At 40.7% G+C, this 26,733-nt stretch overlaps 1 protein-coding gene across 1 annotated transcript in view; it reads right to left on the reverse strand.

Annotated features, from left to right (window-relative positions):
- The window catches only part of TNFRSF1B (TNF receptor superfamily member 1B), a 239,739-nt gene that overhangs the window by 123,418 nt on the left and 89,588 nt on the right, over window positions 1-26,733 (reverse strand). The window lies entirely within an intron of this gene.

Here is a 26,733-nt window from a genome sequence, read left to right on the forward strand (position 1 = left end):
CAGTATAATTTTTGGCAGACATCTTTTTGCTGCCAACCTCATAACCTTTAAGTTTGGCAGCCAGACTGCCGAACTGCCCTGTTGGCAGCATTCGGGATGCTTGTGGCATGCTGGCCATGTCATAGAAGCTTGCAGAAACCATTGTTGCACGACTGCATGCTACTATATCCAGGTTGGTAATATCGACCCAAAAGAATATTGCATCCACTGCATCGCTAATCACTATGTGCCTGATTACGACTTCGACGGTGCGGTGCCAGGTCAGCCCCACTGCCAAAGCCGTGGCCAGGCTGCCCCCCAGATTACAACTTGTGTCTGGCGGGCTTTTGTTTTGACGTTCCCATGTCAGCGCCCTGAAAATGGACACAGCAATGAGAACGCCAAAAACTGTTTCTGCACGGCACGGACTGTAAAGTCCATGCCATGCACAAACTGGTGTGCCTGCACACAGGGTTGCACATGTTGTGCCCCCCTGTGAACATCCACATGGTGCAGTGGCACAAGGGGGCACTGTAGGGCTCCCTATGTTTCCGGTCCACCATGGTTTTCATGGCAGTGGAACATCTACGAAAGAGAAGAACAATTTAATATGCTTGGTGGGACAGAAGCTGTTCCGCCAAGCATATTACTGCCTCCTGAATGCTGCAACACCATCAGTTAATGGCGGTTCCCTGGCAGCTGTGACGGGACAATGGATGTTTGACCGCCCTTATTGTAATAGGACGGTCAGGAGACCGCCACCGCTGTGCCTCCACAAGGCTGGTGGTCTGTGGAGCGCCAGACTTGTAATTAGGCCCAATGTCATCATGGGAACAATATAATTACTATTCAGAATCCCACATCTACTTATCTAGCTAGACCTTGAAAGTTACTAATTAGGTCTATGAACTGGATGCAATACATTTGTAAAGCAACATAACTCATTACATTTAGTATGGGTAGGGGTTGCTCATCACACATGTGAGTCCTGGCGATGGTTTTCCCAGCATGTGCTTATGCTCACACATCAGGAGGAAGGTGAAAAGGTATGTGGAGCAAACTCAGGTGACCATTACTGCACTCTCCACAACCCTCCTGCTGTAAACTGCTCTCTTCAATGAATGTCGCCTCCGTGGTGCTGGCATAGTGCATGGTATGGACAGTTCAGACAAGATGGCCTGGGGTCAGTTATGAACGTAGATGAAACAACTGTTTCACTTAGATATTTTAGTGTATTAAGGGCCATATGTATCAACATACCCTTTAGCGATTTCTTAATAGCGATTTTTAAGGAATCGCTATTTAGAAATCGCAAAATGGTATGTATGTAGAAAATCGCAATTTTTTAGCGATTTCTAAAAATTCCTTAATTGCGATTAGCAAATTGCTAATCGCAATTAAGGAATAATTTCCCATTCATTCCTATGGGCCAGGAGGCCCATAGGAATGAATGTGAAATTATTCTCAATTTGCAAATTGAGAATAATTTCAAGGGTGCAGGGGTGTCCAAAGGACAACCTGTTGCACCCCTGAAATAAGCATGGGTGCACATGTGGTGCACATACATGCCCTAAGGGCATGTATGTGCATCACATGGCACTTTGAAAAATGCTGAAATGTGCATTTTTCAAGGAAATCGCAATTTACCACTAACTAGAAGTTGGTGGTAATTTGCTATTCCTTAAGGGCATTTTGAATTTTTTTTTGCTTCATAAATTGCATTTAAGGAATCGCAAAATTTGCGATTCCTTAAATGCAATCGCAAAATAAGGAATGGCAAATTTTGCGATTCCTTATTTTGCACCTAAATCCTTTCATACATACCATTTTGCGAAAATGGGTTTGCAAACACCGAAATTCTGCGAATTTCGGCGTTTGCAAACCCATTTGGCCTTGATACATATGGCCCTAAGTGTCTTGCATTGAAAATACATGCACCTGAAACTTCACTTCACAGGGCTCTGGAGCTGTGTTTTTTAAAAGTGTGCAGGGTGTAGTATAATATGAAGCCATGCCTAAATAGAGAAGTGGGTCACAGTTCAAAAGAACACCCTTTATTCTCTCCTTTTAGGTACATTTCAAAGGAGAACTGAATAGGTCGAGTGGAATGGTGCTAATATGAGATGGGTTTTCTCTTATATGGGATAATCCAGGTGGTTAACAGACAAAAAAAACTTTTTGGGGAGATCCTGGGGTGATAAAAGTGTGAAGGCCTCCTTAACACCTTGATGCGTTCCCATTGGTCCACCAGGAAAAGCAGGAGCCTGTGTCCCATGCGCACCCTTCTCATTTAGAGAGGTGGAGATCTCGGTCCCTTGAGAGGAGTGGCCAGTGCAGCAGCCCAACTCAAGGCTCTGAAAGTTGCAGAGCAGGTGCTATGTTTGATGTACAGGCTCAGCAAATTACTTTGTTTTTCCAAAGAGGTAGTTTGCAGAACAAGATAGCAATGGTCCAACATAAAGGGCACTTTCTCCCAATATATCAAGGCCATTGTGTAATTTCCCTACCCACGACCACCATGGGCTGTATTACACTAAAGGCGCATTTTCATTGTTTGTGCTGGACACATCTTTTAAAAGGTGCGCCATGCGCAAACAATGAAAATGCACCATGTTACCTTGAATGCACTGCCACAGGGGCATCTGCGAACATGCGCTGCCCTGGGGGCAGCACATTCCTGTAAAAATGGAGTAGCTGCTTTGGAGCAACTCCGTGTTTTCACAGTGCAGGCAGCAACCCGCGTGCACTTTCAAAGGGGATTAGAGATTCTCTTGCAGGTGGGTGCAGTGATGGACTGCACCGGCTTTCAAGGGGATGTCTGGGGGGTCCGTAGGACCCTATTAACCCCCGCCAGAGGGCTGCCCTCTGAAGGTAGCGCTGGCTCTTTAAGCGCGCAAGCGATATCTGTAATACTAAAGTGTCCTGGGGCATGCAAAGCAGGCCCAAATGCCCGTTGCGCCCCTGGAGCACTTTCATAATACAGCCCCAGGTCCGCAAAGCAATCCCAGGCAGGGTAAACGAGTAACTCTATCCTGAATGTGATAGGGCAAGGCAAATGTTTCTGTGAACTGCTGGCTTTGAAGCAGAAGGGCCATCAGGCAAGGCCTGCTGAGGCTCCGCCGTCGGAAGCCTTGCAGTTCCCCCACCCCCAAAAGAGGTGGCAGAGCAGAATTTTGGCAGAACAGTGCATCCACTTTTTCTGCCAAACTCTCAATTACTCTCTGACTTCTTCAAATCAAATGGTTAGTTAAATGGGGCCAAGTTCAGTCTTTCACAGAGCTTTGTAAGCATTCAAATTTGGAGACCTCTGTTCATGAAATAAATGAAAGTTATTTTTTGAAGGTTGTATTTATTTTATTGAACATTCTTACATGAAAACGCATTTGGTTGCACACTGGCACAGATTTCGTAAGGAATTCAGAATGTGTGGTCTATTTCCTCTATGTACGGATAAATAGGTAAGAACACAAGCAAAGTTTTTCCAAATGTTGGAAAAGACTAGTCCACATAGTTACAATATATTTTGGAGAAGGAATTGAATATACGTTTATCTTCAATCTTAAATGTAAGGTAGATTGTCTCGACAAAACTATGCATTATGAGCAGGACTGGACTGAGAATGCAGACCAGCCATGGCAATTAAGTCGGATTGTCCCGGGAAGGCGGGGTGGGGGGATTTGCTGGTGGGAATCACTGCTGCTGCTTTTGTTACGTGGGGGCCAATATTGCAGCACAGCTGCAAAACCAGCCCCCAGTAACAAAAACAGCCCTCAATGGTCCAAAACCGACCCTCACCTTTCTGGCCCACTGTGTAAACGCCTGGTGTCCACTATGGCCAGTCCGGCCCTGATAATGAGACATCATACCCTGCTTAAAAACTGAAACTGAAAAAAACCTGAAGTCGATGAACTCAGATTTATGCTGGAATTGCAAATGACAATTAGAGGCCATAGAAATTTTAAAAACTGGCTATGGACAGGAATAACTTAGTTATAGACTAAACGGTTTATCATAATGAAGAAGTTACAGGTGGCACTTAAGATGACGGGCTAGGATAACCCAAGATCTCCCAAGCTGTACCTTTGTCTTCTCGTAGTGGATTTGAATTTTGGAGCCCAAGCCTGAGCCAGATTTCACTGCCACAAGACTTCGAGCAATGCAGAATGCAGATTTCAGTGGGGCCACGTCTGAGTGAGCAATGCAGCTGTAGTCGCTCTTCCCTCCTCTTGCCGCTATGAGGAGGGTGATTCCTGCTCAGAGGAGCAAGGTTCATTACTAGCAGAGACAGAACAAGGAAACTTCTCAGTGCAGAGAGTGTTGGCTTTCGGTTTTTGGAGGCAGAAGGAGTTCAGCCTCCCCCTTGTTTTTTTAGCCACTACAAGGGGATTTCAGATGTTCGTGTCTCTGTTACCTTTCTAAGACCTGGTGGGAACGGCAAAAGTGATTGAAGAAGGTGTTCTGGACCTTGACCACTCAGAAGGAGCCTATCCTCTTATTATTATTTACTATTTTTGATTGGCTATTTTCTGGCGGTATGATGGCCCGGGTAGGTTTTGGCTGGGGTGCTTTGGGTTGCTCCGTCCACACTAGTACGGCTGGGAAAAATCTGAAGAGAACGAGGAGCTGCTTTGGGATCCTGAGGGTCTAGAGCTTACACCGACAAATCCTCTCCCTTCTCCAGGGTCACAGGTGTTACTCGGACCCCCCTAAAAAAGAGACATCTCCTCCAATTCACTCTGGTTTAGGTGGGAACTCTGGACTAAGCTCATCAGAGATGACTAGTTCAGAATCTCAAAGAGTAGCTGTCCATACCGCTTCATTGGGAGGAGTATAGAAGCACATCTCAAGATGCCGGTGGTGTTGAGAAAGCTTTCAAGGAATATAAACATTCTTCATACCTGTCTTGGAGATTTAGAGTCACTGCAGGCATCTCTTCAAGAGACCAGGGGGCATATTATCAAGAACAGGCGATAAAATTATCACCGCTTTATCAGCAGGAAACTGCCGCTAAAGCGGAGATAATGGGCTTGATAATATGCCCTTGTGAATTCCCGTAGCAGCCCAGGTTCTGATGTTAACCTGGGCTGCTATGGGAATTCGCAAGGGCATATTATCAAGCCCATTATTGCCGCTTTAGCGGAAGTTTTCTGCCGATAAAGCAGCGATAATTTTATCGCCTGTTCTTGATAATATGCCCCTTGGAGAGAGTGTGGTAGTTGCCCATAGAAATTGAGATGGATAGACTCTCTTCTTAATTAGAGGACTTGAAGGACAGATCTTGAAAGAATACCCTCCGGGTCCTTGGAGTACCAGAGGGTAGTGAGGGTGATGGCCCAAGAGGCTACATTGTCCATCTCTTTAGAGAGGTTTTCCCTTCCCTAAAGGATTTGGATATTGATTCCATGATTCAAATGGCCCATTGCTTCCCATTTCGGCAATCCAGGATAGCTTGCTTCCCTTAAGCAATCCTAATCTATGCTGGGAACTTCATTTTGCGTCAGTCAATCTTTCAAGTAGCTCATCCTTGTTCTCCTTTCAGAGCATGTGGTATTGAGTTTTTGTTTGGTCAGGCTTTTGCCATGAAACAGCTGTACCTCGTTGGCAGCTCCGAGAGCAAATTACAGAGCTTCAGAAAATAGGGGCAGCTATTTTGTTAATGGAGTCTGTCACATTGAGAATTCATTTTGAAGAACATACGTACTTCTACCATGATGTAACCAAAGTTCTGGATCTGCTAAAGGAGTGGAGCAGACAAAATAATTTGCTAAGTGATCTTTTTCCCACTAGGAAAATGAGTGGGCAATGGCTATCTCACATATAGGCATTGAATCAGAAAATGTTTTTCTTTTGCTTTTTTCTCAATTATTGTGTTGGCAGAGGTGTGGTTCATGCACTCAAATGGTCTTTTTCTACTTTCCTTAATCTATTTTATTTCTCTCTTATTGTCTCCCCTTCATTTACCTTGTCCCTTTATTATATTCTCATGAGGTTAATGTTTAGGTTAATGTGATTAAAAGGTGTGATGGTGTTGGTGATGCCTCCGGTGCAGTCGAGAAGGGGTTTTAGGTGTTCAACCCATTGGTAAGGGTTAGTTTTGACAGGCGGTGTTGGGGTGATGGTCAAAGGGTTGGGCATGGAAGTTGGGGAGAGGGCTTGTCTAGGTAGTAGTGGTACAGCTGGGAGGAAGCTGGAGTGGTGGCTGGGCTTGTGGTCGGCGGATTAGTTGTCTGGTTCACAAGGGTGCAAATGCATTTTGGGAAAATATAGGGAGAAAACTGGAATTAAAAGGAAGGTGGGGCAGAAGGAGGAGGAACTCAATAAAAATAGGAGAGATGTGCAGATGATGTTATGGTTGGTCAAGAATATGCTAATGGCTGATGGAGGGATGGGCAATGATCAGCATCTCCATATACTTTCATGGAACGTCAATGGTATGAAACCATTAACCAAGCGCAAATTAATTAAGAAACAGCTTAATACCCTCAAACCACATCTTATTTGTCTTCAAGAGACTCATCTGCCTCAAGGGCAAACTTCTCTCCTGGCCGAGCTGCAGAATAAATTCTTGTGTATCTTTGGATATAGCTTTTCCCAGTGCAGGGGTGGCCCATAGCCTGGGATACAAAATGGGCAGTATGAAAAGTAAACAAGGTAAGAGAGTGCAATAGTTAATTGCTTTGATTCAATTGGGGGGATGCAGTTTACCATCTGTACAATATATGGCTCCAATGAAGATGACCCATCTATGTTCAATCGCCTGCTTGCAGAGTTTCATCAATGGCCTGAGCCCTTGTTGTACTCTGTGGGCTACGTCGCAAAGCCGATGTTTTATCAGGTGGCTTACGGAGTTCAGCAGGAGAGAGAAAACTCAGAGAGGCTTTGGCAGATATTATCACTTCTTATGCTCTAGCTGGTTTCTGCAGTAGGTATTGGCCAGGCAACCTTTTACTCAGCCCTCCCACCCCCACATAAATCTCTCTCTTGTATCAATAATGTTTTGGTAAGCTACTCCCTTTTCTCATTTCTAAAGATCACATTAAATGCAAGATTTATCTCAGACCATAATTCATTATCTTTGTTCATTAGTTCAGAGTAGTCCAGTCAGCTTCCCTCCCCATGTAGGTGGACTTTTGATCAGAGTTTGTTGGATAGTGAGTGCATCCGGGCAATGGATAAGATTAAGCATGGGCGGATTTTGCGAATTGGCAATCCGCGAACTTGCGTATTTACGGATTCGCAATCCGCAAAATCCGTGAACTCTCGCGAATTTGCGGATTTTCTTTTTTTTTTGTATTCGCAAGGATTCCTGCCAGTTCGCGAGGGTTCTGTGCCAATTCGCAATTGTGAACTTACTTGTCGGCTCGCAACGGCCGCGACTATGTTGTTTCTACATCTGGTTCATCATCACAGGTTCACAGCACCCTCTGTTTCACCACTGCCACCCTCTGGTACACCCATGCCACCCTCTGGTACATCACTGCCACCCTCTGGTTGGTTTATCACTGTGGATTATGGGGGTGAAAAAAAGCAAGCACACCTGCCCTGCTTCAACTGACATGAATTAATTTGGGGTTGATTAATGTGTCACTGAATTTAAACTTCCAGTCTGGCTGGCACCTGCTTCCTTATCTGTAATTTGCTTTCTGTTGCAGTGCAATTTTTTTTTCACAGGACCTTTGTGGCCTATAGTTGCAAGTAGGCAACTGAACTCTGAAGGGGCCCCTCAGGAAGCACTACAGGGAATGGTTACTAATGATAAGATTGAACTTTTGCACCTGCTGAGTGCTTTCAGTTTTGTCTGTAATTGCTTTCTGTTGCAGTGTAATTTTTTTAACAGGACCTTTGTTGTATACTTGTAGCTATTCTCTGAGCCTGCTGTGAGGGTCAGAGCAGGGTCATAGAATAGTTGCAAGTAGGCAAATGAACTCTGAAGGGGCCCCTCAGGAAGCACTACAGGGAATGGTTACTAATGATAAGATTGAACTTTTGCACCTGCTGAGTGCTTTCAGTTTTGCAAAAATCCAAATATCCAGCAGCATCCACAAAAAGTAATCCTTCCAGGTCAAGATCCAAATCAAAGTGACAAGCACATGAAGAAAGCACTGGGAGGAGCCTGGTGGACAGGAACAGGAAGTTGGAGACTGTGGGGCACTTCCTTCCTCCCACCCCCATCCCCCAAAATGGACTCCTTGCAAAGAAAAAGTGCAGGCAAATGTCAACCTGAGGAGTTATTCTGATAAAAATCATAATTTTCAAGGTTTATGCTGCCTGCTGGTGGATTTCTTGTGCGAAATTGCAAATTTTGCAATCTCGCAATTGCGAGATTGTCGCTGCCCGCCGCATCTACGTGTTCGCAAGTGTTTACTCCCGCGAAATTGTATAGTATTCTAGTTGGCAAGTGCGACCAAGCAAAAAATCCGCTATGCACAGATTTTACGAATTTTCCTCAAGTTCGCGAGAGTTCGCGGATTGCGAATTTACCGAAAATCCGCAAAATCCGCGAGCGGAACGAATTTTACGCCCATGCTTAGATAAGATAGGCAATTATTTAGCTGTCAATCTGGGATCGGTTTCTACTTGTTTTGTAGAGGCCAAAACATTACATTTTTCTATTGATCAACAGCTGTTGTGGAAGGCTGCTGACTATTGCTTACGGTGAAACCTCAATCAAAGCAAAGTAAGCTTAGCCCAGGGTATACGGGACCAGGACTTGAGTGGAACAGCTGAGGCCCTGGAGCCACAGATAATGTTGCAAGCAACTTTAATGAAAAACATCTGGGATAGAGTCAAGGAAAAGGTCTGAGTCAAGCAAATCCTATGCTTTGAAAACAATAAGAAGATGGGCCAGCTTTTAGCTTTTCTAGTTAAAGACAAATTAAGTAGTAATCTTATAAAGAAGATTATTAGCGATAAGGGGGAACTTATTATAGATCAGGCAGGGATTGGAGCTGAGTTCCAGAAATATTATCAAAGTCTCTATAGAGAGGATTGTGTGGCCTCTCCAGAATTGATTCAAAACTGAATCAAAGTCATTGTGAATGATTCAAGGAGGCTATTCCTACTGTAGAAGTGGAGAGGCCATTGAACAGATGGCAAGGGGTAAAGCAACGGGACCGGATCACATCATCCTGGAACTTTATAAGACCTTTTCAAAAGTGCTCATGCCAATCCGTCAGGACCTGTTGCATACTCCTGACTTCCTGGATAGGGCCCATTGCTCTTGGGGTGACACCAATATAGTAATCTTCCCTAAAATAGGAAAGGATCCTATGATCTGCGGCTCCTATAGGCCAGTCTCCTTGATTATATCAGATTCAAAGATATATATGAGTAGTGGCTAATTGGTTGTTGCCAGATACTTCTGACCTGGTGGATATTAATTAGCAAGTTTTTATCCCAGGTAGGGATTCAACATCACATATCAACACTGCGATAACTGTGTTGTAAGTTGCATCAGTGGAAGAGGTTCATGCGGCATGATCCTGTTGGATGCCAAAAAAATATTTTTTCCAGTTCTGCCAGCGGTTCCTCTGGTCTGTCTTGGGGATCTCAGGCTTTGGCTCAGGGTTTATATCATGGGTCAGGCAGTCATGGAGATCAGTCATAATATTCCCTATTTTTAAAAGGGGAGATAGGTCGGATCCTAAATGTTATAGACCAATCTCTCTTATTGACAGTACTTGTATGATTATGGGACGAGTAATACTGGAGAGATTGGAGACTTGGAAAACAGATAATGGGAAGTTCTCCGCTGTCCACTATGGATTTAGGAAAGGCCTGGGCACTGTAGAACAGTGCCTTAATCTGCACCTGTCCATTGGTAAATACACTATGGCTAAGTATGGGTCCTTATACCTTGGGTTTATGGACCTAACGTCCACCTTTGACTGGGTGCAGAAGGGGAAATTGTGGGAGAAAATGTTGCTCATGGGCATCGATCCATCCATTGTCCATTTTTTGGCCACAATGCCCCAGGGTGTCACAGGCCGAGTATGGTATGGGGCTGCAGGCAAGCTTACCCCACCCATAAAGATGAATTGTGGGGTGTGACAGGGATGTGTACTCGCCACTTTCTTATTCTGTTTATACATAAATGATTTAGAAAATCACATCAGAACTGGGACTGTAGATGCACCCACAATAGGCCGCAGGGCTTTACCAGCCCTGCTATATGCGGACGATTGTGTCCTGATGTTGAGAACTGGGATGGGACTACAAAGGCTATTAACCAGTTTTAACGATTTTATGAGTGATCTTGGGTTAAAAATAAATGTTGTAAAATCACACGTCATGGTAGCAGGAAAAGCTCCATCTAAAATGAAAACCTTCTATATATAGAATGAAACATTATGTCAGGTGTCAACCTTTTCATATGTAGGTATTCTTTTTAATGCAAAAAATTCTTTGTCCCACCTAGTCAATGCTAGGATTGTGGTCTTTTATAAAAATATAGAGTCTGGGGCTGTACTAACACATTGGGCCTCCAGAGAGTTGAGAATACAATGCTAAAACGTGTGTTAACACTACCTAAAAGTACCCCTGCCACCATGTGTCATAACGAATTAGGCGTAACACCATTATCTTTTTGTATTCAATTAGTACCTTTGATGCTTTGGCGCAGCATCTGGGTAAAAGAGGAACCAGCACTGAATCGTGATATAATTTTAAATTGTTTGAAACTGGACCACACAAAAAAAATTCCTTGGCTCTCTTATTTGCAAGATCTATTGGAGAAACTGGGATTGCAGGATTGTTTTAGTAGTCCTGGAAAGATATCTGCAATTTCTAAAGGTAGGCTTAAAAGCGATTTCCTTTCATTTTTGACGCATGTAAGAGATAGCCAAGAGATGGCCAAAAAAGGGTTGTTGAGCATTCATTGTTAATTAACTCTCCACGAATTGAACCCTATCTCTCTTTTTATTTTAATCAAGCAAAAATGTTTTATCTGATTAGGTTCAGGATGGGTATTGCTCATTTGCTGGTTTCATACCCACGTCATGTTTACTGTGATGCCAAATTTGACCTGTGTCCATGTAACTCAATTTCTGCACAGAGCACTTTACACTTTATGTTTTTTGTAAACTGTATCTTAATCCGAGACCCACCTTTTTAAAACTTAAGATTTTTAAACATTAGAAAGTGTCATCCTGCATTATGCCATCTACTTCTTTTAAACAATGAATTCACTTGTCTTATAGTTTATAAGTATATCTCCTCTGCAGTCCGACTCTTAATTAGGTTGACTGAAATTTTACCATGTATACCATTGTTTTTTTTTGTGTAAAACATTTTTTATTAAGAAGAAACAGACAATGCAATGACATCACAGAGGGAGCAATAATATAGGCATTGTCGGTACAGTAGGTGAATCACAGAATGCAATCATGCATGGTGGAAGGTCTAGGGTGATGGGGGGTCATCCATAGTAGGAGCCAAGGGAGGCTGACATATTTCTCCGTGGTAGGAGTTCCACAAGCCCCATACATGAGGCCATTTTTTGGGACATCCACGTGATACATACACAGTCTTTTCTCTGAACATTGCCCAGTCCAAATCTTTTTCCCATTCATGAACTGTAGATGGGAGCGGCGAATCCCCCCCCCGCTGGGCAATATTCCTCTTAGCCAGCATTAGCCCCAACGTAACCCACTGCGTCAGGCAAACATTTAAATCAGTTGGTTCCCAGATGTTTAAGAGACACCTACGGGCCTCCACACGGAGCTGCACAGACAAAACGGTACATGTATACCATTGTTAAATAATGTTTTTATCTGTTCTTTTATGGCTGTCATTAAGCCGAACAAAGATCTTTTGACTGACTGACTGACTATTGGGTCAGGCACATGTACAGTGGACTGAGTACCAGGGTTTCCAGTGGTGGTGCTTAATTTGATAATTTTGTATCACCAGAGGCACCCGGCAGGGTTGTGCTCTCTCTCTCCATCTTTTTGCTCTCTATTTTGAGCGTAATATCCGGACTCTTCAACTCACAGATACTATACATTCTCTTCAACTACATCATTAGGAATTGAAAATTCTTGCATATGCTGATGATGTGGCCTCTCTGACTTCCTGCCCAGTGAACGCCCTGTTTGGGGGGGAAGTATACAGCAGTTAAATTTGGTAGTTTATCAGGGTAATACTAACAAAACTCGCGTCATTAAAAATGTATCCTCTTTGGTCTGTGTTAAAAGGAGGGTGCAGTCTGGGGCACACCTGGGAGTTGAACTGCCCATTTGGGTTGTGGAGATTACGGGTTTTAACTATAATAATGTCTTTAAGTATTCATCAGAGATATATACCTATTTAGGTGTATACTGCTAAATCTCCCAAAAACTTTCTTTAGTAAGATTGAGGTCAGTTGGCAGAGGTTTATATGGCCTTATGAGCAACCCCGGTGCAATCTTCAGCTTTATCTCCCACGTTACAGCGTTGGATTGCCCCTACCAGAATTGAGGTTTTATTTTTTTGTTGTGTTTATGACTCGCCTCACCAGGGTTATGGTTTAGGATTAGGAATTGTGGCTGTTGGGTTCATTATTTGTGGACTATTTGCCTCTTGGTGGGGAGATTAAGCCAAATACAGGTCTAATTGACACAATGAGGACTAGTTATAGTCCCCCATGTGTCTTTCACCAAAATTGGCCCAATATCACGTTCTATAACCAATATACTTTGTTAGGTCACAGCCCGAAAGTACCATTGTCTATTCATAATACTTTTCAGGTATGTTGGGAAGAGTTGGGCTTCTACACATTATGGCAATTACTGGAAGACACTACATTAGTACTGTACGAGGTTCTTCAACATTGGTTCTCTTTCCCATGACAGGGCTTTTAGAGATACCTTTAATTCTTACATTTCCTACAGGTTCTGCCGGGCAAAGATCTTAAATGCATATAGAACGATTTTCTTGATTTCCTAATGAAGGCGGCTAATAAGGGCCATATAAGTACAGGTTATAAAATGATTCTTTTGTACGACACTGTGAGTAAAGAAGATATTTTCCAGCTCAGAGCAGATACGTTGAGAAGCTATCTGGGGGTTGAGGACTTTTTCACTGAATTTAAATTAAGAGTAGCGACACCCTAGCACAATCTGTCTTGAATGTTTCCCACATTGAACCCCATATTTAAAATTTTACATTTTTGAAAGATTTTTATTAAACCTCTTATTGTCTATGTGAGCTGAAGGTAAGGCAGGAAAGAAACTGCTTTCGGTGTGGGAGAGAAGGGGCATACATGGATATTGGGGCTTACATTTTTTGTGAAGTGAATAAGGTCACTCCCATGGAAGTTATCAGGGATAATAAGATAATTATATTTGGACATTCATAAACTCAGTATAAAAGTAAGTAAGTAAATGTTAAAACAGTGAATAACATATGCTCAGCATATAAGTAGTCTACCACAACATTCAGTTAGATTTTGATTAAATTAATCCCGCAAGCTAAAAACAGGCTCAGCGCAAACATGATCCATGCTTATGTGGCATGATTAGCAATTAAGATACTAGTGCAAATATTTAAGTGCAAATACATTTAAAGTTAACTTCCAGTAAAAATAAATGATAATGTCTAAACGTACAAGTTGGTGTAAAATGGCCTTACAGGATATTCACATCCAGCTGATGTATGAGCCCTATACATATGAACTATTCCCAATAATAAAGTGCAACTGTGAATTTTGTTACATGGAATTGTGTAAGCTAGACATAAGAAAAGTGCCTATGCAAGTGCATGTAAACGAATCTGTGATGTAAAACTTAATTGTCCAGGTTACTCAGGCAAAGTGCGACATGTCCGTTTGCAGCCTGACTGCTCATAACCAGCAGCTCTAGGTTTATCAAATTGTTATATCCTATTCTTTTCTTTTATTTTGTTTTACTGTTTTATCTTAGTTATTTGGAAATGTTTGTGCATCTTTTAAGCAGTGTTGCTTTATGCATCTTTCAACTATGTTCTAGTTGCTTAGCAATGTTAGAATGTTGGTTATTTGAAGACTGGAGCAGGACAGGTTAACACTCTGGCATATCTGAGTGCTGTACTTGTTCTTATGAATAAATCTTCTTTCAACCTATTCTTCTGCACTTGTCTTCACTGGATGTAACATAAATTTGGCGACGAGGTGGTCAAGACAGCACTCCTTGAACCCACATCCTACAATTTTGAAGGTTTGATGAAGATTTTGCCAGACTACAGTGTTTTCTGATGAACTGTCTTCTTGAAATTCGCTTCAGATTGCTCCTAATTTGATACTGAACCTGCCTACTAAGATAAGTTATATTCATTTATACCCATTATCTATTGGGAGCTTCGCTGCATGTACATATATAAATATTTTTGAAAGTACCTCGATGCAGGCTCATAGAAATAGCATCTATTTTTAGGATTTTAATTTAACAATGAATTTACTACTCTAATACTCCTTCATGGATTCCATATCTATCGTCGTTATGGTCTTTTAACATTTTACTTGTTATTTAATTCAGCTGCTTTGACTTCAGCATTTTTTTGACTTCTGTTTTTACAAATATCACTTGATGTTGTAACTAGCAATTTTTGCTGTTTAATAGCGAGTTAATGTTTTAACTTTGATTATGACCCAACGCAACATTTGAAACATTCAGAAACCCTGTTTTAATATTACCAGTACTTCAACGCGACATTTGAATGACTTGCTAAACGCTTGCCGGCATTTGTTTGGAACTTTCTGCACGTCATTCTGTGGATGCCTCCTCATTTTTCTGTGACGTCCTCTCGATCTCTATGCTGAGTCTTCAACTTTGTTTTACTTCTTCAGCCTTCGTACCTGCGTCCCACGTCATTACGCAACGGCGTCTCACGTCATCACGATGGCGTTTTATGTCACTACACAACGTCCTTCAACGTGGCGGCCATTTTATCAGTTTCCTAGCAACCTTTTAGACGCTGGAGTTTCTTGCGCGTCTGAGTAATACACTGACGCGCACAGCTTGAAAAAACGTATTTCCGATTTTGCACTTCACCTATGCTGATGCGCACAGCCTTGCCAAGACGGTATTTTCATGCTGCGCTTCATTTTCGCTGATGCGCACAGCAAAGTAAGACTTATATTCTGATACTTGCTATTATAAATTGAAATTTATTGATATATATATTTGAAGACATTTGGGAGCTACAAAATGAACAAGGTGAGACTGTGATTACTACTTTGCCAAGTACTATTACTGGGTCAAATGTGTCCCGGACACCATTTAAGCCCAAATCCACCTTTAACCCCATTTCTCTTCATGATAATTTGGACATATATCAGGACCTATTGGCGGAGGATCTTAAAAAGCTTTATATCGATACCAATAAAAAGAGCCTAGCCATTGCAAGACAGAACCAGTGCTACAATCTTTTGATTAAAAAACTGAAATCAAATGATAATTTGGTAGTGAAGCAGGCGGACAAGGGGGGCAATATTGTCCTTTGGGGTCGTGACAAATATATAGCGGAAGCTGAAAAACAATTGAGCGATGTGGCCTGCTATCGTAAAACGAACATCACTTTAATCAAAACGGCCTGGAATGATCTTAATGCTAAACTCACTGGCTGGCGCAGTAGTGGATTAATCACCTTGGATGAACTTAAATTCCTAAAGAAAGAATTCCCTGTGATACCCACATTTTACCTTTTGCCAAAGGTCCACAAAGACTCACTTGTTCCACCTGGGAGGCCAATAATATCGGCGATTGATAGTGCAACCGAGAACTTATCAAGGTACATTGATTTCTTTTTACAGGAACGGGTTAAAGGATTGAACTCCTATATAAGAGACACGACTGACTTTTTGTGTAAATTATCTCAGCTATGCTGGAATGAGAACTATATATTGATGACATTGGACATATGTTCTCTCTATACCTCTATAAGGCATATGGATGGTTTAAAGGCGGTGCAGTTCTTTCTGGACAAACGTCCCTTATATAATGCACAACACAACAGAATGCTTATGGGGATGTTGAAAATATGTTTACAACAAAACTTCTTCACATTCGGTGGCCAAGCCTATCAACAACTTAGGGGGGTAGCCATGGGGTCTTGCTTCTCCCCCAGCTTCGCATGTCTACACATGGGGCTGTGGGAGGAGCAGACCCTTATGGGACAGCACAGAACAACTGTTGAACAACATGTAATACTGTACCTCAGATATATAGACGACTTGTTCTTTGTCTGGAGGGGTTCAGTAGAGAGTGCTGTCGATTTTGTTGCAAAACTGAATGTCAATGACTTAAACTTACAGTTTACCTCAACTATAAGTGACCATTCAGTGAATTTTTTGGATGTGGAAGTGTATGTTGATAAGAACAAACTAGAGACCAAACTACACAGAAAGGTTACCGCCGGTAACACTTTGTTACATGCCTCCAGCAATCATCCTCGCCATCTTATTCGCAGCATTCCCTATGGTGAGATGCTGCGCATAAAGCGCATTTGTAGCACAGATAATGAATGTAAGCTAGCCCAGAACATGTGCAAAATGCGTTTTTTGGAGAGAGGATATAGCCACAAAATGATAGATGAGGCTATAAGAAAAACATGCAAATTGACTCGAGAACAATTATTGGGTAATTATCCTGACATTGGCATTACAGCTGATACCAAAACTGAAACCAATGAAAAAATGCAGTGCAGGGCAATTGTCACTTATAGTCAACAGCATGCTGAGATTCGCAGGATTTTTTCAAAAAACTGGAATTTGGTACAAGGGGATCCTGTGATTGGGGATCTAGTGAAAAATAGACCCGAGATCACCTTCAGGAAGTCTCCTTCATTAGGCAGTGCGATTGTCAGCAACACACTGGACGTCCCCAAAAAATTGTGGGAACGTATTACAGGTTTTAAAAAATGTCAGGTCTGTAAGGCCTGTAAGCACGCCATCAATAAAACCCATTTTGTAAGTCCTTTTCATGATACACCGATTGCTATTAAACAAAAGCTGGGATGCAAAACGGAATTTGTGGTGTATATACTACTGTGCCCTTGTGGCTTACAGTATGTTGGGAGTACTCGTCTTCCTGCCCACAGGCGCATCTTACAACATTTGCGTGCAATCTCAGGAAAAGATCAGTCCTATCCGGTAGCGAGACATTTTGAGAAATGCCATCAGAGTAATCCAGACCTGCTACAGTATTACCTGGTGGACTCTGTTCTACCATTGAGGAGGGGAGGAGATAGAGATGGTAAATTACGCCTCTTAGAAACACGATACATCCTCGAACTCAATAGCAAGCAGCCTGAGGGACTTAATTGCAGTGAAGATCTCTACACATGTTTATAAATCTATGTTGAGATATATAATATACCTTGTTGGCGTGAGTGTACTCAATGAGCTGTGGGACATCTTCTTATATATACTTATTTGGTAGCCTGAACATTAATGAAATTTTAGGAGCAACATATTAAGTTTTATTGCACTGTCACTTTAAGTTATGTTTAAACTGACGACCCCCAAGGAAGTAAAAAGTAATAAATGTATAGGAAACAGATCTTTTGATTGCCATTACCCACTGTGGTATAATTTGCACTGAACTGTGACATATATTCAATTTCAATTTACTGCCCTAAAAAGCTATGAACAGCAAAATTTTAGTGTTATTTAGAACTGTAATATACATAAAGTTAAATTTTGGGATTAAATAGGCCTGCTTTATGGGTTTTTACTAATAAACTGACTGTAAATAATAGTTTGTTGATTCAGTGTAAATATATGAATTATGGATGTTTTCTTAAAGAAACTACATTTTTTTAGAATTATTCTTATATTTTTGTATATATGCCTGTCTACAGCTGTAAAAACAACATGATGATAACGGCAGTGAATATATGCACATAATAATTTGATGTAATATGGTTTGAGCGCACAGCTCGAGATATGCACATTGCAATAATATGGCACTATGCCCTTTATTCCGCTTTGAATTGGTGAATACCACTTTAATTTGTAAAGGATGTACTATTGATCATGTGACCATCTATACTACTTCTGTCACTTCCTTTCTTCTCTACATGACATGTGATCAAGCCTCGGCTGAGGCGAAACGCGTCATGGCGACTGGTGGGCTGTTATTCACGAATAAATAGCACTGAAAACGAGAGTACGGAGTCTGTGGCTTTTCTCAACTTTCGTTGTCAGTGTGAGCGCAAGCTAAGTTGATCTCGGACTTTTGAAATATATATATATATATATATTCATTTATGCTTTTACACACTTGTGTTTTCATACAATTACCTTCTATTATACACAATTTTAAACAGTGTAGAGCATTTTATTTGATTACTTCTGTTCTTTTATACATAGTCTTAGTAAGTAAGTATTCATTTGTTTGCTTTTGATCATAATGGCAATCCAAACAGCTGTTCTTCCGGCTCCTTTTCTTCCAGTACCTGGTACACCTAAAATAAAATGGTCTCAATGGTATAAGTCCTTCAACAGTTACATCTTTGCCATTGATGGTGTTAAATTCTCTCCTATTCGTAAGAATGCTATGCTATATAATGCTTTAGGTGCAGAAGGTCAAAGGATTTTTGATCATCAACCTCAGATCATTTGTCCACCTTCTGATGACTGGCATGAATATACTGAGGCGGTACTTAGACCAGAAAAGCATTTCAAGGATGAACCAAGCATTATTGTTGAAAGGCACAAGTTTTATACTCGAAAACAAAGAGAACATGAGTCTATTGATACTTTCTTAGCAGAATTAAGAATTATTGCTGCTTCTTGTGAATTTGAAGGTCCTATTGAACAGTACTTAAGAGACCAATTAGTTGTTAATTGCCACTCTAATGAAATTCAAAAAAGAATCTTATGCTGTAGGAATCCTTCACTCATTGAGACTTTAGAAATAGCAAGAGGCATTGAAAGGTCTGTTTCAGCTTCTAAGGAACTTGGCAATAATAAACCTTCCACTTCAGAAACTGTAAATAAGGTATCACAACAAACATCACAATCTGTAATGCATCGGGAAAAGGAAAAGTCCTTTAACAAAAGTGAATGGAAAAAGTCTGACAAATCTCTTCAATGTTTTAGATGTGGCTCAAAATCTCATCTTGCTAACTCTCCTACATGCCCAGCTTTAAAGAAGCAATGTACCAATTGTAAGAAAATTGAACATTTTACTTCAGTTTGTAAGTTCAAATCTAAAACAATGTATGTTGAAACTGAAAGAAGAAAATTCTGTAAAGAAAATATTATTATCTGTTGACATGGTTAGTGTACAACAAGATTCTGATAGTGCTGATCCAGTATGTGATGTAAAAATTGGTAATGTTCCAGTGAAGGTTCCAGTTGAATCTGGATCTCCGGTTACCATTCTTTCAGATGTATTTTTCTTTAAAGAATGGCGGGGGGTTGACTTAATATCACCTGATATGCGTACAGTGGCCTTCAATGGACAGGAAATTGAAATGATGGGATACTTTATTGACAATCTCACCTTTGAATATAGAACAATTGACTCTAAGATGTATATTGCTAAAAAAGGTTATAATATTCTAGGCTGGAAGGATCAAGTGCAATTTAAAATGATATTAAGACCAGGTACTGATAATCCTATTTCTTTAGATCGTTCTGAGAGTGTTAATGCTATAACTATTGATTCTTCTTCTTTAGATACCATTATTAATAAACATCAAGCTGCTTTTTCAGACAAATTAGGTTCAGTCAAGGGATTTGAACATAAAATAATATTAAAACCGGATGCCATTCCCATGATTCATAAGGTCAGACACGTCCCTCTAAGTATTAGAGACAAACTGAAAAATCATCTTAATCAGTTATGCAACGAAGGTGTAATTGAACAGATCAATTCTTCCTTATGGATTTCTCCAATTGTCGTCGCACTTAAATATAATTGTGACGATCTCAGATTGTGTATCGATCTAAGATCATTGAACAAGAATATCCAAGTTGACTGTTTTCCCTTGCCTCGAATTCAGGACATGCTTGCTCAACTTAAAGGCACAAAAGTTTTTTTCACGATAGATTTAAGAGCGGCGTACCATCAAATTGAGCTGAATGATGAGTCTAGGGATCTAACCGCCTTTAACACTCCATTTGGTCCTTTTAGATATTTGAGACTACCATTTGGTTTGGCCTCAGCGGCCTCGGTCTTTCAAAAATTAATGTCTCAACTTTTTGGTAATCTTAGAGATGTACTGGCATATCAAGATGATATATTAATATCCACCAATACTGTTCAAGAACATCTTGTCAAGTTAGATCAGGTATTAGGTATTCTAAACAAACATGGCATGACTGTCAAGAAACAAAAATGTACATTTCTACCTAATCAGGTGGAATATTTAGGTCATGTCATTTCACAAAGTGGCATCACTCCTAAGCAAGACTCACTTAAGGCCATTCGAGAGTGTGCTCATTCCTTCCAACAAAGATCAATTGAGGTCATTTTTAGGGTTGAGCGAGTTTTATTCAAGGTTTGTCCCGAATTTTGCCATCATTAGTGAACCATTAAGATTTTTTAACTAGGAACAAAGTGAAGTTTGTGTGGGCTAATGAACAAAATGAAGCCTTTGAAAAGTTACACGATTTAATTATAAGTGCTCCCGCACTTAAACCATTTAATGAAGCTCTTATATCTTATATTACCGTAGATGCCAGTAATGCTGGACTTGGTGCGGTACTTAGTCAAATGGCTGATGACAATGAAAATATTGTTGCTTTTGCATCCAGGCAACTCTCTTCCTTGGAAAAAAACTACAGTACTATAGAGAAAGAAGCTCTGGCTTGTGTCTGGGGTGTTAAACACGTTTCTACTTATGTATGGGGAAGAGAGTTTATACTTATTTCAGATCACAAGCCTCTTATTTTCATTTGGAATGATAAAGGACTAAGAAATGCCAGTCATAGATTGGGTCGCCTATTTTCAAAACTCTATGATTTCAATTTTGTGATGAGGCATATTCCTGGAGGGAAAAACTTTAAAGCAGATTTTTTATCAAGGTGTCCTTTAAATGTTTCAGAATGTTATTCAATTCTTGATGATAAAGAAGTGATAATAAGCTTGGTTGAAGGTCTGAAATTAACGGAGGGAGTTATTGCTAAATCAGACTGGAGAAAAGCTTCGGCTAATGATAATTCTCAAATACTTTTGAAGAAATTTGTATCTGATGGATGGCCAAGAGAAAGTCAAATTGACAAGGAAATGCTTCCTTTTTCTAAAACTAAGGATGAATTGAGTCTTGAAGAAAATCTTGTAATGAGGGGATCTTTACTTATTCCTCCTATCTCTATCAGAAATAAAGTAATTGCTTTGGCTCACAAGGGGCATGGGGGAATTACTAGTACAAAGAAAAGACTAAGGTTGCATTACTGGTGGCCCTGCATGGATATTTGTGTTGAAACATTATTGAATAATTGCGTTGAGTGTTCTCATGCCGAAAAGTCATTACGTACAGTCAATTCTCCTTTATCTCCAGTTAATTTCCTAAAAATCCCTGGGAGAAACTTGGGATAGACTTTTTGGGGCCGGTTGGAGGATTGAACCAAGGTTTTAGATTTATCTTAACAGTTGTGGATTACCACTCTAAATGGGTATCTTTTAAATTTATGAGGGATCCCAACACTGAAAATGTAATCACATTTTTGACAACACTTTTTAGGTCTGAAGGTGTACCTGGTTTTCTTATTTCAAACAATGGTGTGCAATTTGTCTCACACAACATGAGAGATTTTTTAAGTAATCTTTGAATTAAACATCTCACCACTGCTTTGTATAGTCCAGAGGGTAATGGTTTAGTGGAGAGAGTGAATCACATTTTAAAAGATTCTGTACAGTTAGCCATATCTTCAGGTCAACACGTACAAGAGGTGGTAAGTGATAGAGTGTGGTCATATAATAATACTCCTCACTCCACAACTGGAGTCACTCCGTTTGCCATGTTGCGAGGGAGGGAATATTTCATTGAATTGTCTCCAGAATGGGTGGTGAGTAAAACCAGGTGTGAAGGAAATGTACCTAATTTGGATCAAGTCAGAAGTAAAGTGGAAAATCTCAAATTGAATAAAAAATCAGATATGATGAGAGTAAACATGTTAAAAAGGAATGGTTTAATGTTGGAGATAACGTTAGAATAAGGAGACCATGTAAAGCAAAAGGTTCAACATTTTATCCTGAGACTACTATAGTCAAAGTGGGTAAACATGCTGTCATGGTTTCAGGTGGGAAATGGTGGAGTAACAGAAGTGTTGCTAAAGTGGCAAATGCTAAAGTGGGAAATTCAATTAAATCTGATCTAATGTTGCACTCTGAAGAAGGTTTTTATGGTACAAACGAGTTAATCAACTCTACAGGGAGTGTGTCATTAGGAAATGATGGTTTATTGGTTTCTAATAATATTTCAGATTGTTCTGAATTGACCTCGAGTGACTCTTCCATCAGAGTTAGTTCCAGGTTGAAATCTACTCCTAAGTATCTAAATGATTATGTAACTTAATTTTTGTTTTGTTTTTACAGGAGAGGAGGTGTGTTATATCCTATTCTTTTCTTTTATTTTGTTTTACTGTTTTATCTTAGTTATTTGGAAATGTTTGTGCATCTTTTAAGCAATGTTGCTTTATGCATCCTTCAACTATGTTCTAGTTGCTTAGCAATGTTAGAATGTTGGGGCTCCTGTTGGTTATTTGAAGACTGGAGCTTGACAGGTTAACACTCTGGCATATCTGAGTGCTGTACTTGTTCTTATGAATAAATCTTCTTTCAACCTATTCTTCTGCACTTGTCTTCACTGAATGTAACACAAATGTTGCAATTTTCTATGCCAGAGATAGTTTTTGGATTTGATCAAGCTTACAATTATAATTTTCTAGATGTGAGCTTATCTCAATCGCTCAAAGTATTTAATACAATTATTTAGGCTAAAAATGCTACAACCCAAATTATCATAGTTGAGAATAAGCAATTTTATTCTACCAACTCGCATTAGTCTATTTTTCTTTTGCAACATCAATTTTAAACATTTTGGGTACACAGAGAGGATGCTCAAGAGAACGTGCAAAAGGAGAGGTGCTCAAGAGTTTAGAAAAGTGTGTGAAAAGGAGCAAAGATACGTGACATTTTTAAAAACATGGAGAAACATGGACTGGTTCACTAGTTCCAGTCAGACGTGTCTTGGCCACAGATACTATTACCACATAGTACATTTTCATCAGGCAGGAATGTCTTTTTTTGCATGTTTTACCAGTTTAGGGTTATGCGTGGTCCAAGAGGGCATGGGGTGGGCGTTGACGTTTCGACCCGACTTAGTGCTTGTGGGATAATTGTAAGCCTCAGCTAGCGGGTCTTCTTCAGGACGAGAAAGGCACCCTCTGTGTCAGATGTCAACCTCCCATGTGGAAGTCAGGGTAGTTAGGATAATCAATTATCCAAGCAGGGCATCTAATGGTGTCTCATAGGTGTTTTGTCTGCCACCTGTAAGTCTGAGTTCTCAGTCCTATTCAGGTTAAACAACCCTATCTTATTAGGGATTTCATCAATTATGTGTTGTGTCCTCAGAATATTGGGGGCGAAATCCTCACCCCAGCTCGAGGAGGTAGATGTATCCTCTTCGTGGCGAGTGCCGAATTGGTCACTGAGTGGATCGGAGCCTCATCCAGCTTCCGAAAAAACGAGGCAAGTTGTACGTTTTTCCGAATTTCAGATTCCTGATGAAAATGTACTATGTGGTAATAGTATCTGTGGCCAAGACACGTCTGACTGGAACTAGTGAACCAGTCCATGTTTCTCCATGTTTTTAAAAATGTCATGTATCTTTGCTCCTTTTCACACACTTTTCTAAACACTTGAGCACCTCTCCTTTTGCACGTTCTCCTGAGCATCCTCTCTGTGTACCCAAAATGTTTAAAATTGATGTTGAAAAAGAAAAATAGACTACTGTGAGTTGGTAGAATAAAATTGCTTATTCTCCACTATGATAATTTGGGTTGTTGCATTTTTAGCCTAAATAATTGTATTAAATAATTTGATCGATTGAGATAAGCTCACATCTAGGAAATTATAATTGTAAGCTTGATCAAATCCCAAAACTATCTCTGGTCAGTGACCACTGTTTTTGATACCGTACTATACCCAGGTCCAGGACTTTTTTGGGTCACCCCATTTTTGATAATGGCAATTTTCTATGCAGCATGAATGTAAGAAAATACTGCCTGGTAGATTTCCTTCCAGTCTGTTCTATACCATCATGATAATGCCGCTCTGAAGCTCCTCATGCTGCATTTTAGAAACAGGCATGGACATCATTTAGTGATCGCCAGAGGTCGCAGTTGCGACCCCTGCTTGTCCCTTGCTACTCCTGGCACTGTTTTTGAGACCCTCTGGCCTCAGAGTTGGCAAAAGCAGCGCCAAGAACACAGGGGTGTCTCGCATTATCAGAGTCAGGCTCTAACCTCTTTGTCCGCTCATTTTTATTACATTAATAGTTGATTATTCACTATTAGTGTAATAAATAGTGGAGCAGCAGGAGCTGGACCTTCACTGGCATCTTGGATAAGAAAAGTAAAATGGTTTTAATTGACATTCCGCCTTTGGACCTACCAGACTTCATCTACTGATGTACTGTAGTATTTCTTAAATCCCAATATTGGAGTTGGTATTTGCTGTCATGGTTCTTGCATTGTGCCAAGGCCGTTGATGTTCCATGCACAAATTCTACAAGGCTGATCTCTAGAGGTCTGGCCTCATGTGACTCTAATAGGTTTGCTGCTAATAATCCATTTGCTGGAAATCCTTACGATTGGGCTGATGGTGGGCCATTTGTAATGGAATAATTGACTTTGTTATTTGTAGGCCTTCCTAGATGGCTATGGGGTGCTCCAGGCCAAACGCCCCCTTTAGCATTCATGTATTTTGCAACTGCGGAAGGAGGGTGCTCGGGTAACGAGCAGCTGCCACTTTCCTAATATGATTCCCCAAGCTGCAAATTGTTCTCTATGCTGCCAAACTTGGGATCCAATGCTTTTGTCAGACCAAGTGATAGTAGTAATGTTGTTCCCTTGATGCTCCGGGTTAGGACTGAAATCAACTGCCTCCATATTATATGTCCTAATATGTTGCAGGCCTTGTACTGCTGCAAACAATCTTAACACTGCACTCTGATTTAAAATGTCATAAAAGCCCCTCGAGTTGTATTGAAGGATTAGCTCCATCCTTACACATTCTTGACTTAAAATACCCTGAATCTGATTCTTTGCCTGCATTTTAGAAATTTCTTCAGGCTTCACTGGCGGTAAGTTAACCCCAATGGTGGAAAAATACATGTAACAGGAGGATTTTCCTCCTGGAGTGCTCTTTGATTATTAAAATGGGGATCCACTACAGTGACCCTTCTTAATGCATCATTACCACCTACCTGGGAGGGATGACTGTTGTATATTTCAGGTTTTTCTGAGTTTGAGGCTGCATTGGATAGTTGGAAAAGGACTAACCGAAAAATGTCAGAGCCTTGATGTAATTTCAATATGCCTATGTTGTCTACCAGTGTGTGTATTTTGGACAAATGCCTTTTGGGGAAATTGTTGCACAGAATGACAACTTGATGCAACGGTCATAACTTGCTTTAGGACTTCTGAACATTTTGGTATGCTTGGTGCTAATAACCCAGTATGGTCTTTTAGTGTGGGAGCAGGAGTAAAATCCAGGACTCTTAAGAGTTCCTCCACTGTCTGGAAAATTGGATATGGGGGGACTGTGAGCTCTGAGTTGTTTTTCGATGTAGTACCTGACCTCCTGTCCAGATGTTGATGTGTTTGTTTTTGAGTGGAAATGGTTTCTTAGTGGTTTTTTTTCGCCTTACTTTTTTCTGGATGCTGAAAGAAACTCCCACTTTCGATTAAAAATGTCAAATATAAGCACAGCATCTCCTTGGCATTCTTCTGTCCCTTCAGTGCATCTTCCACACTGGCGGAAGCACTGTAGGCATAAAGATCACCGCCAGGTAGGGTTTGCCATGAAGAGTTTGGGGCAGTCTCACACCGGGCTTGTAAATGTTAAGTGCATATGGCACAAGACTACTGTACAGATATAACAAAGTGGCTTGTTTCATCCATAAAAAATGTATAATTTCTCTTCACTCCCATCCACAATGTCTCAAATGCTCAATCAACAAGGCACTCTCACCTCCACACCTCATCAATAACACTTATCGGTTAAAGACTTTGCCACCTATTTGTCATAGAAAATCATCATCATAAGAAATACTCTTACTGCACTATTGACTGTTTGCCACCTTCCTTCTACACCCCTATCCTATCTCAACCCTTATCAACTATACTTTGGGATTTTTAGTACATCCACAACTCAACTGATTCCCACAAAGTGAAGATTCAACTTCCTCTGTGCACCAACCAAACAGTTCTTCTCTCAGACCATCAAACCTTTTGCAATTTAATCTTGTGCTCTTATTGGTCTGAAGTCTCTTTCCAGCTCCTCTCCCCACATCTGCTACACACAGTACCTGCCTCAAATCTGCTGTGGTGTCACATTTTCTAAAGAACAAGTGGACCACTAATCTCCCTCAGAACCTCCTCAACCCTCTGCTATCAATCTTTCACTTCCAACACTACACACAAACAATGCATACACGTGGCCAGGATTAACTTTCCTCTATTCTCGTACATAGAGCTATCCACATCCCTCCACACTATTGCCAACCTACTCCACTCCTATCATTACCCTTATGCAAAAACATGTTTCTTACCTCTTACCTCTA

The sequence above is a fragment of the Lissotriton helveticus genome, chromosome 5_1 (assembly GCF_964261635.1).
Source record: "Lissotriton helveticus chromosome 5_1, aLisHel1.1, whole genome shotgun sequence".
Taxonomy (NCBI): domain Eukaryota; kingdom Metazoa; phylum Chordata; class Amphibia; order Caudata; family Salamandridae; genus Lissotriton; species Lissotriton helveticus.